We start from the raw sequence: 18,348 nt of genomic DNA on the forward strand, positions 1-18,348 counted from the left end.
AAAAAAAACAAACAAACAAGAAAAATATGTTCCAGTTCACAAATACCCCATGTTTATTCTCTTTTCTTGAATGTTTGTTTAGGGAGAGAATGAGGATGGAAATGAAGAAATCACGGAGTGTTTGGTAGTCCTTCACTCTTTTTTATTTTGCCCTGAAAATAAAATGTACAGGTCTTTATTGTTCTTTTGCTTTGATTGTTTATTGTTCGTGGTTCCAGCTTTGGCTGACAACACAGTTGAATAAGGAAGCCCTGAGGTAAGCTACCTCTAAGTTATTCAAGTCATTCATGTAAAAGTCATTTTTGTAGCCAACATGCTACAAATTTATTTAAACCATTTACTCACATCTTTGCTCTATTTCCTACATGTGTTTGAGTTGTAGATAGCAAATTCCTATAATTATTTTCTTGTCTGAAAGATACATAAATATTCTTTGGAGAAATTAGCTGAGGAACAGTCACTGCATATCATAAACTAACAGAGTTAAAAAAAATTGGATTAATATTATGTATTTTATTTGTTTTAATTTTGTCCTGAAAATAAAATGTGTAGGTCTTTATGTGTACGTTAGCTTTTGATTGTTTATTGTTAGTCCTGGCTTTGGTTGAACATGAATACCCCATATCACAAACTATGATCATGATTCTTATATTCTAGCAGACAGCTTAGGATATTTTCAAGATACCATGGGTTTATTGGGAAATAAACTCAATTAAGTCAAGCAACATCTATAGTTTGGTACAAATAATCAAGAATTCTGATTTGCAGTTGATTGTAGCAAAATGTTGATTTTTGGTGAAGTAGTTTTTGCATGAAGTTTTCTTCGTCAAAAAAAAAATCTTACCATCTCTTGCCTGCATGATATAGAATTCAGATTTAATCATCCTGGGCAGCTGAATATTGCCCATTCTTAAGTAATAAAAAAATACAATTATTTAAACTAGTAATTTAAATATATCATTAACAATTTTATTTTAGAAAATATATAATCATTCCACCTATAGTACTTATTATATATTGCATACATTTATTAAAAATATTTTCTATAACAAAATTATGTAGAATTATTTACCTTATCATATAAACAAGCAAAATGAGCATGTATACACATATGAAAATGCACACTCACAGAGCAGAAGAGACTTAAATGATCAATAATTTGTCAGACAATTCAATATAGATATAAACTGACTCTTTAAAAAAAGATGTACAGCTTTCCTTTATTTACTCAAAACAGTTCCATCTTAAAGTTCTTCAAACTATTTCCCTGTAAAATATTAATTTTATCTTTTATACTGAATTTCATTATTCTTTAATATTAATATAGCTAATTTTGAATTTCTACCCTATGTGATGAAATATGGAAAAAAATGATATAATACTTTACTCAAAGTAATAGGCAGTCTAGAAATGGCATTAGTAAATTTAATTATCTATTGAAATTGACCACCACATTTTTCTTTCCACTGATTTCTTATGGAAGATGTTGAATTGTTTTTAATATTTTAAATAGACACCTCACTATGTTTTTGCTATAAAGGCATTAAAACTTAAAAGATGAAATAAATTAAGTATGAGTAGTAATTTTAAAATAATTAATTAATTTCCAAATTATATATTAAACTTGTTTAATTATAAACTATTCAGCCATTAGGATTCTATGAACACTTGAAGGTGAAAATGTTACCCTTGAGCAATACCATTTACCACTAGGTGGCAGTATGTCCTTTCTTATTTTATAAAAATAGCCACAAATTCTATTTATTTTTAAGAAATATTTATTGTCAACAATGAGAATATTTTATTTACAAAAGCAAGTTTAGTACTATTTTGTGTTTTTTGGTTTTTTATTTTGGGTTTTCCAATTTTCTTTTTTATTATTCCTTGTTATAGATGGCATAAGGAACTAATGATATTTTTTTCAGAACTTTAGTGTTCAAATAACACAGAAATAAAATGTTTCTATATATATAAGCAGAAATTAGGAAATGTTTATCATTATGTATGAACATATTATTCATATTTTGTATGTCTAACTTCTACAGAAAAATTCTCTCCATCCACATACCATTATGAGTAGAATTTTTTACTATAAAAGCTATTCTTAATAAGAAGTTATTCCCATTCAATATCTGAGGACTCTGAAGAGAGCAAAAAAGTCAATTAAAAATAATACGTTGTATCAAGGTGATATCACTGAGTAATTAATTTTTTCTTTACCTTTCCTTCATCTCTAAGTAATCTGCCATTACCCTTGTACAAAGGTCAGACTAATTGCCTATTGTTTTAAATATTTATGGAAGCATTAGCATAAACATTATACAGACACTTGTTGGAAGTATTACCTCTTGTAAAATTGCTAGATTTACCTATCAGATAACATTAATTTATTATGGAATGTTGCAAATAGTGAAATAGAGAATTGGACTTTCTTATAAGCTATGGCTAGAGGTCAGAGTTAGCCTAATATGTCTGGAGGGTTATTTTAAAAAACCTGTAGAAAGGGCAATCATTGACACGGAAACCATAATTCTAGAATTGTATTCCAAATACATTTATGAAAAAGTGGAACATATTTAGCTGCTAATATTGTCATGACAATATTGCTCATAAAAGTGAAGATTTTGATATTATGTACATTCACAATAGTATACTAATTTAAAAATTATTGACAAGCCAAATAATGAAAATGAAATGACAATTAAATATGTCTGTATATTAGTTCACATGAAATTTTAGAGAATATTAATTCACACAGAAAAAAAACACAAATAATATATTCTTTAGCCGAAAAGCAAGTACAAAAATTATCAGAATATAATATCACATGCATAGGAAAAATCTATAACTTTTGCCTTATTTTACATACTTTCTACATTATATTTGCATAAATATATATTACAACCCATATTGATTATATTTTCAACTAAAGAATAAAAATAATTCACTAAGGCAAAATAATCCATATTTCTGCAAGTACTGGAGTAGAGAATAGATCTATATTTATAATCCTAATTTTAGTTTCCTTATACTAATCATGTAAGCTTTATAAGTGATAGTATATTCAAACTGTACTTAAAAGAAATACTCCAAAATACATTATTCACTATGAAATTGAATAAATTAACTATATATTTCAGATCCTTCCTGTTACATGTATTTCTTACTACAAATAACTTAATATAGATAACAAAATTAAATTCCAGTAGTACACCAGTTCACAATGTTTTAATGTGAATTTAATCTTATGAACTCAGGAGGCATGACTTATGTGATAATTGTCCTAACTTATTGGGGCTCTGAGGACCTCATGGGCTAGTGAGTAGGAATTGGCTACACTTGGGAATGCATAATGGAATTTGCCTTCAGATTATTTAATGTGATAAAATATTTAGCAAGAATCGTATTTGAACAAATACAGTAATGCTGAAAGTTTTCCTACAGCAGCCTAAAAAGAAGTATTGTTAATTTAATTATATATAAATTTCAAACCCATTATTGATATTATTTCAATAAGTTTGATGATAATTTGCCTGTTAGATTTTGCAAAAAATGTTAGGCTTTATTCATGATGTATATAGCATGGAGCAAATCAGAAATCTAAAATGTATCAAATTAATATGAATTCATTTTACCATTGTATAAATAGAAACAATTGTTTAGATATGTATTACTGTATTATAATGACCTTTTGTAATCACACTACTAAGAAGTTTTTACTGAGCTTTTCCCGGCTATAAAGCAAAATTTTTTCAGATATTCCCTAGAAGTCACGGGAAGAGGACCACACTTCATGGAGATACACAAAATACTGTGAATTTCTATAGATACAGGAGAGGAAAGCAGAATAAAATAGAGAAAATAACAACTCCTATTAATACTTATTTTAAAATGTATTTTAATTCTTACGAAATCTGTTTTGTATTAGGTAACATACATTCACTCATTTCTTTAATAATTCAAGTCATATTTTATAAGATGTATATCAATATGATAAAAATATACATTATCTATCTAAGGATGAATTAGAGAAGGAACAACACTTTACTAAGTGTTCTGATTTATGAACATGCTATGTCTCTGCATTTATTTGTGTTTTTAATTTATATCATTAGTACTTCATGTATATTTATATTTTAGTTGAATTGCCTCGCTTAATTTTCTTTAAATATTTCAGGTTTTAGGTTTCTGTTATAAATAATATGGATATTCCCATTACTGGACTTTTAATCTTTAGCTATGAAAAATATAGACACACACTTATTTGGGTCATTGATCTTACACTTTACAAAGTACTAAACTCATTTATTAGTCTGGTAGTGTTTTATAGCTTTTTAAATTTTTTATGTAAATGATCCTGCTATCTGCATATGAACACAGAGCACAGTTGTGTTTCTTTTTTTCCAGTTTGTATGTTTCTTGCTTCTTTTTCTTCTTTCATAGCCTCAACTGGGAATTTCCGTACAATGTTGAATAGAACCAACAACCTTACTGGCTCTTATGATTCATTTTAGTTGTGTTAACAGAGGTCTGCTGGCAAAATATTGGTTCATCTTTATTTCTTTGAAAATTTTTTACTGCCTACAATTTTGCAAGATAATTAGATATTTTGTCTGCAGACAGAACTATAGATAGTGTTAGTTTTGGGCTGTTGTAGAAGTATCATCACTTTTTAACTTACACAATTTCAGAGAAGTAGCCTGCTTTTATTCTTATATTTGTTTCTCTATATACAATATGTCTTTTAGTTGGGCTGCTTTACAATGATTCTTATTTTTATTTCTTTTTGAGACAGGAGCTTGCTCTGTCACCTAGATTAGAGTGTAGTGGTGCCATCATAGATCACTGCAGCTTGAACTTCTTGGTCAAGCCTCCTGAATATCTAGGACTCCTGCCTAAGCCTCCTAAGTAGCTGGGACTATAGTTGTGAGCCACCTACCTGGCCAATTTTTCAGATGTCCTTTGTAGAGGCGAGGGTCTAGCTGTGTTGCCTGAACCTCCTGGTGTGAAGTGACCCTCCTACCTCAGCCTTGTCAGTATGACATTGTATATGATTCGGTGTAGTGTTCTGTATATTTATCTTGCTTTGTGTTAATTGAGATTTCATGGGTCATTTGTTTAGCATTTTCGTCAAATTTAGAGTTTTGTTAGTGATTTCTGCTTCACTATTTCTTGTACCACCTTCTCTTTGAGGTCATCAAGTTATACACATAATCAATCGGCTGACTTCTGCTTTTCCTTCACATCATGGACAGAACTTCTAGTCCATCTCTCTCTCTCTTTTCTCTATCTACATTTTGAACATTTTTGGTCTGTGTTTATACCATCTATTTAAGAAATATTTTATTCAAAAGTGTCTAAAATGTTCTTAAAAAGTTAGAATGTTCTTATTTCTAGACTTTCCATTGGGTTCTTTTTTATATCCTTGATTTATTTCCTTGTTACATATATGTCTTATTATCCAGATTAAGTAAATTTGCATGATTATATATCCCATATATATGTAAAAGCTAGTTTAACATACTTTGCTGATGTCTTTCTTATTTCTATTTCTTTTACTAGTGATTTTTTTCCTCCTAATTATGTGTTATATTTTTCTGCTTGTTTGTTTTTTGGCAGTATCAGATATCGTGAATTGTAAAATTTTGAGTGTTGGTTAAATTTTGTTGTAGTCTTTCAAAAAGTGTTAAAATTTGTTCTGAAAATTGAATTGCTTGAATTTCAGTCTGTGTCCTTAAATGTGTATTGATATGTGTTCTTAGGACAAGTTCAGAGTACATTTTAATTTCAGGGTAATTAATCACACTTCTTAAGTATGACTAGGGATCTCTGGTAAATTCCCTGAATATTTAAAATAGTTTTCCAATTCTAATGTTGTGTGAACTCTTGGAATTTTTTAACTAGGATCCCCTTGAAAATTGTTCATTTCTTGGAAAATGCTCTATGCAGACCTCACAGTGTTTCACCCTACACATTTTGAAATTAAGTGGACAGCTGAAAATTCCAAGGGGGTAATTCTTTATATTTCTGGAATTCCTTCTCCTAGAGTCACTTCATCATATATTTGTTATCAAATAAATTCTGTGATCATAGACTCCAAAAAACAGAATACAATTATTAGCAAATGTAATAAACTTTTAAAATTTATATTTTCAAATAAACTTCATTATTACATCAATTTCTTTTTGTGATACATGTAAAAAATGTTTAATTTTTTTTAATTATTACTTTGAAAATAGGCATTGTTGTCCTAGGAAATATACCTCTGAACATAACAAATAGCAATAGTTTCTATGTATCTCATGGTTTTAGAAGGGCAATGCTTTAAAGAAATCATTTCCAAAATAAGTGCTCTATGGATGACATTGGATTGTAGTAGGGCCTTAATTAATGAAGTTGCTAAAAGCCGTTTTATCTGAGGCAAATGCTCAATGTTTATTTTTCATCCAAATACTAATATATTTTTAAAGGGCTTTGGTTAATTAGCAATATGCACACACACAAACACAGACATATATACACACACACACATATATATGGATTTAAGAAAAAATACCCCCAATATAATCATTTTTATAAAAGAATAAAAATGTATAGGTATTATTCTAAGTCTAGTAATTTGGAAGGTATGATCTTTTGTATATTTTTGACTTATCTATGGGTTTATATTCTGAAAGTTGGATTAAACTTAAATATTTTATTAAATCAATACCAAGTTAAGACCATAGTTCTATGAATCTTGTAGCATAGTTAGATGAGGAATTGTGGGAGTGGTGGTGAAAGGAAGGGAACACCCTACAATAAGACCATCCTCTTTAACTGTCCCCCAAAGTAGTGCTGCACAGAGTACCCACAGTATCAAATGATAACTTGTTTGTTTATTGAATGAGAAGCAATCCTGAGAATTTTCTATTTGTCTAACATAGAACATTCCTCACTTTTTATTTGTGCTCTAATTATCTATTCTGATGACTTCCCTGCAGTTGGTACCTTCCAGTAGCCGTGAATAGTTAGGCTGATCTTGGCCAGGCATCATGGTCACGGAGTGGAAATAGTCAAATGTGTCTTCAAGGACATCACTGACTTTCCAGAATAAATGTCACCTGAAGCGTCACCAATTCTCTGTCCTGAACATCCTCATTTTTCATTATCTAATAGTCTGCCTTCCATCACTGACAGTTTTCTTATAGCCTTCATTCATTTAAAGCTTCCTCGGGCTCTTAAGTGTTTGTTTTTCAGAGGCGTCTGAAAGATTTCATCCTTTTCCCTTTGTATTTTGGCTTATTGCTACAAGTGCTGAAGTTGTTAGTAATTCACGGTCAAATATATAGAAAATCAAATGAGGGAGTGTGGTTTATGTCATTTTTCTATACTGAGAAGTTGTTCTTATTATATGAATTCATTAGAAATTACACCCTACTAAATGTTTTTTAAAAAGCTAAAATTACCTTAGGATATACCAATCAAGATTTAAACTTAAATGTTCATTTAATAAGCTTTTGTTTGTTTATATGACTTTGATAAATGAGAAATTAATTTTTAATAGCCTCAGGCTTTCTATCTTTAAAGCATAAGTTATAATAATAAATATTTCTGGGTAAGAATAGGTTATTACATGGTCATAAGTTATGTATTTTTCATCATAAGTCTGACACTTTAAAACAAAGTGCTTCATTTTTTCCCTACATGACTCTAGTTGTTAAATCTGTACTGAAACAACCTCATTTACTATTTCATGATCAATTTTACTTTTATTCTGTCAAATTCCCTCCAAATTTCAAATGTCCTGTGAAAAGCTGATAATGAATTGTTTTAACATTTTATACCTAGATTTTATTATTTCTGATTCCTAATTAATATAATTCTCTAAGGTAGTGATGTAATCTGTGTTTTGTGAATAACCTTGTGTTCTATAAAATACTGCATCCATATACTATGGTACACTTGTAATCAGAAACATATAAGATAAATATTTACTCCTTGCAAATACTTACAAGAAAGCAAAGGAAAAATGTATATATAACTTATTTTGCAAACACTTGACAAGAAGCATAACCGTTGAAAAAGGAAAATGATAACAGATCCCTACAGAAGTTTAACAAGAGTGAAGTATAGAGATTGAGACAGACATGCATATGTGGATAAAATACTCTCAGGATCTCTTTTACTTTGTAACAGATGCAGGAATCTAGACCTTAAAATCATAGCTCAAAGATTTGAAATGATTTTTTTTTTGTCTCCAATATGCTAAGAAGGTTGTTCTATTTATATGTAAATACATATATATCCCAAACACAAAGTTAAGGTTAGAAGTAGAGTAACCAAAGGCAGATTTGTCCTATATCATTCTACAATGCTGAGAGACTAGAGGCATTGATGTGATCAGATATTTTAAATACAGCAGAACCTCTGTACATTGACCACCACTGGTCAGCAAACGGACGTGGTCAACATAAGGAACTAGGGCTTCTGAGGTACACGTCCAGTCTATGAAAATTAGGTCAACTTAAGGAGGGGTTCATTTACGGAGGGTCTTCTGTATTTTGCTTTCTCTCGCTGCCACAGAGGTCACCTTAGTCCTTTACTGTAGCAATGCTCAGGCTGTCTGGGAAGGTGAATGTTCCTGGTTCTGGGCTTCCAGTGCTGGAGATCGAGCAGCCGGTCCTCGTCCAATGATGGCATGATTATAAATATATATGTTTATATTGCAGAATGAAAGTGAAGTACAGAGAAAATACCTCTCAAAGAGTGAGAATGGGCCCCCTGTGGGAGTGGACAAGAGACCCGACAGCTTGAGCACACACTGTCTTGTTTGTATTCACTAGTTTGTCCCACCTTTCTGCCACCACGATCTGCTGTCCTTTCCCACTCTGGGTGATTGACAGGTTTGGGTTACATAACAAATTCCTATTACTTTTAGCATGTGTCTTCCCAAAACCTTCTGGAAGAATCCACCAGGGGTTAAAATTTTGAAATGTTAAGTGTATATGGTCACAAGCCCCAGGACATTCTAAGGTCACTAGGGGCTCTTCACTGTGTGTTCCGACTGGGTAAAAGTCCCTAGCTACAATGTGCTTCCTGGTCTCTGCTCTTAGCACCTTCCCTGACCCCTGGTTACCTTTGTCAGCATCACGTACTGAAGATGTGAAGAGATCTTTAGCAGTATTTAGAAATAAGTTTAACATTATGATGAACATATTATAGTGTAGGTTGAAAATTTTTACACCTACCCTTTTCTGGCGCGAAGCTTTGCTTACATTTAAGATTAAATTAAGCCACTTTCTTATATTGTGAGGATACGAAGGCGTTGCCAGATGATTGCTTCCTCATAGCAATGGGGAAATGCCAAGTAAGCCCCTTCCTAAAAGAAGAGAGTTACCTTGCTTTCAGCCCGAGGGCCGTGATGAAGGCAGAACAAACTGCTCCAAAGGGTGGGCGTTACTCTCCAGGGCAGACTGGTGGTGAAGAGTATCATTCCAAAGGTCTTCAGTCACGGCACCATCCCTATCCCGTAGAGCGTTTACTAAGCGCATATTAGCAGCACACTGAAGGTTCTGAATGGGTAAAGAGAAACAGGGATTTCCCTGAGATGCATGAAGCTTTCATCAATGACATTGTTGCAACAAGGTGAGTAACCTTAGAAGCATGATCGTCTATGCCTCGTCTTCCTCCCCCACCCCATGTATCATGACATCCTATTAAGAATGGGCCCTGGGTAGTAAGGTGGAGACATGTTTTGGAGATATGGAAAGTGAAAGTTAAAGACAGAAAATAAGGTGAATAGCACAGTAAAAACAAAATCTTTTTGGTTTTCTGGAAAGTTTTGTAAGGAGAAATATCTACGGATAACAAAACTGGCATCTGGACTGTAAAACACACAGGCATCTACAAATTCAATTGGTGTTCGGATGTCAGAATGCCATCCCCACTAAAGAGAATATTTTAAACCACCTTCACAATATTTGAAACCAGTAGTAAAATTAACTTAAATAAATCTGTAGTGTAGCCTAGATCGAGCTCAAATATAAAGGAACTGAAGGCGAGCCCTACTACTACCAGCCATCCCACTATAAATATACACTTAAGAGCAGAAATAAATGTGCAGGGTTTTCTAGGGATAAATTTCCTACTAAAGTCTAAATTTTTTTCCACATAATCTATGTTATTCAATTAGAAAATTACAGATATCATAAAGGAGTTGGCAAATGTGTCCAAAATTTAACACACAGTTACTAGACACAGACCCATAGTAAATGGCATACTTATGAAATGTGAGATAATATTAAAAAGTATATTATATGTAAAATTCAAGTCCCATAGGAAAGAAAAACAAAGAATGGGAAAGAATAATTATCTGAATAAATGACCTTTCCCCCTGAGTTGTAGACAGCCACCTGCTTGCTGTGTCCACAGTTGTGGCCCATTTGGGGCAGGTGCTGAGACAGAGATTGCGTGAGAGCATGCAGATTCAGGGATAAATGAACGTGCTCTGTTGTCTCTTTCTTAAAAGAACGTTAGTCTTATCTGATTAGGACCCTGCTTTCATGACCTTACTTGATCTTATTGACCAGCTTAAAGGCTCTATCGCCATATGTGGTGACATTGGGGGTTAGAACTTCAACATGTGTATTTGAGCTAGAGGGGCACAATTCAGGTCATAAGACAAAATGTGAAATTAGCATGCTTTAAAAAAATTAAGAGTGTTTGCCTCTTAAAAAACTCTATATTTAAATATAGAAATAAAAATACTACCTAGAAAATCTGTTGACAAAGCTAAAAGGAGAAATGCTGATAAATTCACAATTATAGTTTGAAATATTAACATCACACTTGCAATAACTGACAGCGAATGAAGAAAGAAAAATATTGGGGGGAAATCTGAACATCTGAAGAACATTATGAGTCAGCTTGACCCAGTGACTTTCTCTTGAAGTCACTAGGATGTACAGTATTCATCAATCCTGCCCATGCAGCCCAATTCTGAGCCATGGATGCCCAGCAAATGTAAACACATAGGTGGTTTATTCTCCTACTGTAACATCTTAAATTGTAATCAATTACAGCAAGTTACTTGTAAGAGTCTCTAAAATTTAAAAATTAAACAACCCACTAATAATTCATGCAACAAAGAAGAATATAAAACATAATTTGGAAAATATTATAACATAATATAAAATATCAAATGAGAATAACTCACTAAAGCCATACTTGGAAGGAAATTTACCTTCACATGATCATAATAAAAAAAATTTCTCATAATGATCTAGGCCATCCAATTATGAAAATATGTAAAGAATAACTATTTAAATTTAACATAAAAAGAAAATAATAAAAGTAAGTTTCAATAAAATTTTAAAAACAAAGAAAAAGTAGAATTTGGTTTTGAAAAGATTAATAAAACTGATAACACTCTAGAATACTAATATAAAAAATAGAATAAGTATTATTAGTAGTATTAGAAAGATGCAGAAATGATAATAAAAGAGTATTATAAACATGTTAATGTCAGTAATTTTATCAAAATAGATGCTATTAAGAAAACCAGTATTTACTTATACTAACACAGTACTTCTCTAGGGAATTGGGGTACTTCTCAAAGGATTCATTTAAAGAATGAACTTATAATTCAATACAACTTTCCAAAAAATAAATTTTTAGTCATAATTTTTCTTACAACTAAATTATATCAATGTAGGAAAATATAATAAAATAATGTGTAATCTCAGGGAATCAATAATGAGAGAATAATTTTCACGTACTTTTCTAAACCCAGAAAAATGCTGACCATTGAACCTGGCAGAGATATTAACAAACACACACACACTGCCCCACCTGAGCACAAATGCAAAAATCGTCAAATAAATAGGAAGATACTAAATTTAAATGCATATAAACAATATTTTATGACTAAGTGTACTTCACTTAATAAACTTGATGTTAGTTTCAAATTAGAAAACCAGATAATAATATTCACCACATTAAAAGCATAAAGTGAAAAAGTCCTGTGATTATTTAAATGGCAAAAAAAATGATAAAAAGTGATGTAGTCACTTATGATAAAAAAATTCTTAAAACTAGGAATAAAAATTCCTTTAATTTACTAGGAAGTATCACACACTAGGAGGCCGAGAACATCAGAGAACTGTTGTCTTGTAGTTTGGAGGACCGAAGTCAGAAATCAAGGAGTCAGCAGGGCTGACCTTCTTAGAGGTACTAGACGAGGCCGTCTCAGGCCTTTCACTTCCGGGGGTTCTTTGGTGTATGGCACTCTAGTCTGCACATGGTATTTTTCCTGTGTGCCCATCTGTGTCTCAACTTCCAGCAGGGGAGATACCATGATCATGAAGTTCCCTTTCGGTAAGGACATCATTATTTGAATTAGAGGTTCCACAAAACTCCAGCAGGACATCAACTTATCTTAACTAATTTCATCTGTCATGACCCTATTTTCAAATACGGTCACATACTGAAGAAGTGGGGTTTAAGATTTAAGCATTTGGGGAGGGTACAATTTAAACCATAATAGAAGTAAATGTCTCCTTCTATTAAAAAGAGATGAGAAAATAACATAATTTATATCAGTAATTATTAAAATTCTAAACACCATCTTCCTATGAAAAGTATCAGGTTTTTATTGAATATTTCACTCACCAGGAAAGTGAGACAAAAGAAGAACTCCATTATAGACATTGAAAAAGAAGAAGCTAAAATACCTTCATTTATTCACAATAAACTTAAAACCAGGTAGAATTGAAAGGAGAACATAATGTTGTTACAGAAACTTCAGGTCAAATTTTTTATGATAGCAATGAAAAATAAATTTTTTTTTAAAGAAAAAGAACATTTAGTATAGCATCAAATATATAAAATACCTGTTTTATATACAATATATCTGAATATATACAATATATATATACAATACATACAATATATATACATACAATACAATATATACAATATCTGAATTGTATACAACCAAAATTCGTATGTTGAAACTTAATCACCAATGTGGTACTGTTAAGAAGAGGAGTCTTTAGAAGGTAATTAAGTCATAAAGACAGAGGCCTTATGTATGGAACTTATGCGCTTATAAAAAAGGCTGAATGGAACAAAGTAGGCCCTTTTGACCTTTTACCTATTTGTCATACGAGGATGTATTAAAGAGCTATCTTGGAAGCTGAGATTTGGTCCTGAATATACTCTGAGCCTGCTGATGCCTTGACCTTGTACTTCTTGGCTTCTATCACTGTGAGAAATAAATATATCCCATTTATAAATTACCCTAAGAAATTTTGTTATAATGGCAGGAATGAACCAAGACAATAGCAAATAATACATCTAGTGAATGATTTAACATCATTCTCCCTTGAAAAACACAAAATATTGCTGTGACAAATTAATGAAGACTTTAATAGATATGAAATATTGCCATATTTAAGCAGTAGAGAACAGAACCCAACTGATGTATCCAATATTAACCAAACATCTATGTACCTCTCGTAATTCCAGTTAAAATATAGCAAATAATTTTTCTTCCAGCCTATATGGAGTAAGAATTTACCTTCTAGCATGAAACAACCAAACTATTAATAAAAAATTAAAAGTTTAAATAAAATACTGAAACCAATAGTTTAAAAGATACTGGGCATCAGGCAATGAATGGCAATGATCACTGATCCAAACTACATGAGCTCTGCAATTGTTCCCTCTTAAGTACCTTGAGCATCACGATGTGGGCAAGAGAGGTGGGCAGGGTTGAAGTGGAGAATAACAGAATGAAGGTGCAGCTGAGTGTCTGAGAGCAACGGCATTAAATTCAAGAGGTTTGTTAACAGAAAGGAGAGAGCTACAGAAAGTGACTCTCAGAGTCATTCAGAATTTACCCCTAGGTATTGATCAAAGTATTCATCAATGTGTCCTTGTAAAGAAAATATCTGATGCTTAAACCATCATTCATTTTAAGGCTGTATGAATTTTAATTTGTAGCATTAGTTTAGGTGATTAAGCTCATTGTCTATAAGTTCAGTATCCCTCGGATGAGTAAACTGAGAGTTAGAAACATTAAATGGCTAATCTTAACATCACAAGCTTATTCTTCAAAGAGAAAGCAAAACAAAATACGTTTAATGCACTGAGATCGAATATGTTACCATGTAAATTACCCCAATATAAAACATGGTTCAATTACAGACGCTCCAAGTCACACTACAGAGAACGGTCTACCACTAAATATATCTTGTTTCATGTGTCAAGAGTTCAGAGTGTGTTTTTATTTTTAAACCATTTTACAAAATGTCATAGACAATTTAATATCTTGAACTTGATGTATAATACATTTATCTACAAAGGAGAAGAAAACAGGGAAATGTGAATGGGATGTTTGGATCAATATTTCGTTATTACTTCCAACCACATTGAAGAGGTTCAGTCAACTACATTAAAACTGTGGTCTGCTCACATCCTCCTTGAGTGATCTTTATTATTATTCATGCTCTAGTGTACCATAAAGGAATAACTCCAGAGCCAGATGAAAATTAAGAGCCATCAGACAAAATCTGAAGCACTCAGATAAAAATTGTGTACATGGACGATTACTCAGTCTTGCTTTTTCCCAGAGAACATGTGAAATGGTGAACAAACCCTAACATCATCAGAATAATAACTACATGGGGCGGGTGATTGTTTTTTCTTTTTCTTTTTTTTTTTTTTGAGACAGTCTCACTTTGTCACCCTAAGTGGAATGCCCTAGTGTCCTAGCTCTCAGCAACTTCAAACTCCTGCACTTAAGGGATCCTTTTGAAAAGACTCTTGAGTAGCTGAGACTATAGGCACCGACTAGAATATCCAGCTATTTTTAGAATGGAGTCTTGCTCTTTTCAGGCTGGTCTCCAACTCCTGAGCTCAAGCAATCCACCTGCCTCAGCCTCCCACATGTGAGGGAGATTACTGAACAATAGTTATTCTGTACTGGTAAATATAGGAGGAAGTATTTTATTATAAGAATTGTTTTTGTAATCTTCATACAAGTTGTCATCTTACAAAATCAGGTTTGTTTAGTTGTTAAAATAAGTATGGTTTTTAATTAAGCTTTTAATACTATTTTATACACTATTTTGATTCTTTCATATTTCAAAAATATTTAGTGTCTTACCCAATGTTAAATTATTAAATAAGCTTATACTTACCTAATTGAGTGAATTTCTTACTACATTTTTGCATTGTGGATCTCCACCATTTTCAAATTGCCATCAGCTTCTGTAACTGCAATACTCTTTTCTACACCTATGCATTTGCTTATGGGGTGATTTCTGTAGAAAAAAATTCTCATTTGCTGTTTTTGTGGAGAGATTCTACTCATCCTAAAAAACCAGTTTAAATACAATTTTTATTATTGGAATTTTGAGGATATTACTACCTTTTCATTATGTTCTGAAAATTCTGTTAGAGGTGTCAGTAATTCAAGGTCACCTAGCTGTGATGCAAATTAGCCAAGTAAGTTGCTGATAGTTGGCGGTTTTGAGTTAGAAGTAAAACATACATACATGATCATTTTTAGGTAAATACAGATTAAAACATACTGTGTTATTTTACATGCCATATATGCAACAATTAGCTTTAAAATGACTATTTGAATGATAATAGAAGCAAATATGTATATTTTTGTCTTAGTTACAAAACTAACAGAATTACAAGTTCAAATTATTTTGGCCTTTAGGCCAAATGAGCCTCTTTAGGCTTATTAAAAAAAAATAAAAAAAAAATAAAAAATATCTCTTGTGGCTGGTGCAGTGGCTCACGCCTGCAATCTTAGCACTCTGGGAAGTGGAAGCAGGTGGATTGCTTGAGCTCAGGACTAGCCTGAGCAAGAGCAAGACCCTATATTTACTTAAAAAATCAAAAAGAAAGAAAGAAAACTAGTCAGGTGTTGTGGCAGTAGCCTGAGCCAGCCCAGGATGCTGAGGCAGGAGGATTCCTTGAGCCCAGTCCTTAGAGGTTGCTGTGAGCTATGATGATGCCTCAGCACTCCACCCAGGGTGACAGAATGAGAATCTGTCTCAAAAATCATTAAAATAAAATAAAATAAAAATCTCTATAAAATCAGCCTTCATAGCGTCCTCATTCTTTGCCCATTTTGTTTTTTACAATATTACTGAACGTCGTGCACTAATCCCAGCAATGCTTATGCTTTTCACATCATTTTTCGTTGGCTACGCTTGTTACTGACTGGTATCAACTACCAGTAATATTGCCTGTTTCTTGAATTTTGATCCACCATGCTGAAGGAGAAAAATATCATTCAGCTCAATTTGTGTTTTACATGCCAAAATTTGGAACTGATTTGTTTGCCCCACCGCTGCCATTTATTCACAAATATTTTTATTGAAGTCTAGTCATTATGGGCGTAGTCTTTGTGGGAAGGCCTGGAATTGTTGGCTCTGACACTGGCCTCAGAATCTCAGCTTCTGATGCTTCGAGGATGTCATAATAATATACTGTTTATTGGCCAGTAAAGGTTGCACAGATGATGTGAAATAATGTAGATGAATTGCTTACTTTGTGCCAAGTACATAGCAACCATTCAGAAAAGTGTGGAACCTGATAAAACATTATTTTTAATATGAAAGTATACTATACATTATTTCAGTATTTATTGAGTAGCCTTTAGAAATTACATAATATTTAAATGTTTGAACACAAGGTAGGAGAAAACCCTAAAATCACCACATTTAAGAAAGACTAAGGTTCTGTGCTTCTATTCAGAAGCATGAGGAAATCACCATCAGATCAGCGCTTGCACTAGGCGTGGCTGGATATAATGTAATCTCAGACCTTTCCTTGTCGGGCATCTCTAATAACTTTAAATGTTAATAAGCATGGAAATGACTATCAGGAAAAAAGAGAAGCAAAATGTTATTTCAGTGTTTTATGAGAGCTAAAAATTGTGTATTTTTGTGTGTGCTCAGTAAGCTAAGTAGATTAACTATTTAAAATTACACAACTTTTTTTTAATCCTAAAGTGTGAGTTAATAAAATTAATTAACGTTACTAGATTACTGGAACCAATAAGTAAAGACAGAAATTAGGAGACTGAGAAGATAGCAACACAAAATATGAAATCCATGGAAATAATCTTCAGAAATAGCTAGTATTTCTACATGGAAACTTCTAGTTATAATTGAAAATATAAAAGACATACATTTTGTATATTTTACAAACTTGTTATTAATTTTTTTATTTGTTTAGGTATTCCTTATGTTATAACTCAGGTTATTGTCTTTCTAGGGATATCAGTATACACATAGCAAATTCGCTTTGCTTGGAGGTTCAGAGGATTGTAGCAAACAGCTGGCCCACTGGGGGGCACACATATCTGGTATTGGGTATTATTTTATATGCAAGTACCTTTAGGCTTTCCTGTATATCCATAATAAGAGTAAACCAGTAACACAGTTTTGGCAGTTTATCTAGTTTGGGTTACTTTTTGGATACAGTTTTCACAACATTCATCATGTCTCACACCTCACATTAAAGAAGGAAGGGGAAAAAGTCCAAAGCAAAGAATCAGTGAACAGTCCCACCCCACTGCTGCTCATCCTCAAGCTTTTGCCCTGCGTAGACCAGTCAGCTCCCGGTGTGTGACTGGGGCAGGGCTGGAGTCTGTTTTTTCAGGGTAAGATGGTGGGGATGCTCTGGGTGTCTCTGTAGTGTCCACTCCCCATGGCTGGCTGGCTTCCCAGGTGAGTGATATATCCAGGCAGGAATGCCATTTACCTGCACTGCTGTTGGTGTGGACAGGATCATCAAGTAGGGGCCTTTCTACCATGGTTTCAGTGGGCTCTGACTCCAATCTTTAATCCACATCTGGCACCCTGGAGAGTGGGGATGGACTGGGGGTGACAAACTAACAGGGTGTCTATTGTTCACTCATTCTGAAATTTTTGCTGTTGTTGTCATTTTTCCCAGTGACATTAGTTGTTAATAAATTAGTGAATATTGTTTCTTCCAGTTCTCTCAGGGACCCTGGAAATTTCTTAAAGTGGGAGGGGTCCTGTGATATAGTATTTTGTAGGGTGAATAACCTATCTTTTTTTTTTTTTTAGTTTTTTGAATTAAGTTAACAAATTGATTGAATTTATTAGGTAAAGTCCCTCTTATAATTGTGTCCGGCCCCCAAAAGATACATCACACACTGTGACCCCCTAGTCTCTTCCCTCCTTCCCTCTCACTACTCTCCCCTTCCCCTATTCCCACCATGTACTAGGCCATTAATTGTCCTCATATTCAAATTGAGTACATAGGATTTTTGTTTTTATTTTAAAACATTTCTTCAAGGGCTGTGTCTCCATT

Source organism: Otolemur garnettii, unplaced genomic scaffold (assembly GCF_000181295.1).
Source record: "Otolemur garnettii isolate 467f Iridium unplaced genomic scaffold, OtoGar3 scaffold00009, whole genome shotgun sequence".
In the NCBI taxonomy this organism is placed as follows: domain Eukaryota; kingdom Metazoa; phylum Chordata; class Mammalia; order Primates; family Galagidae; genus Otolemur; species Otolemur garnettii.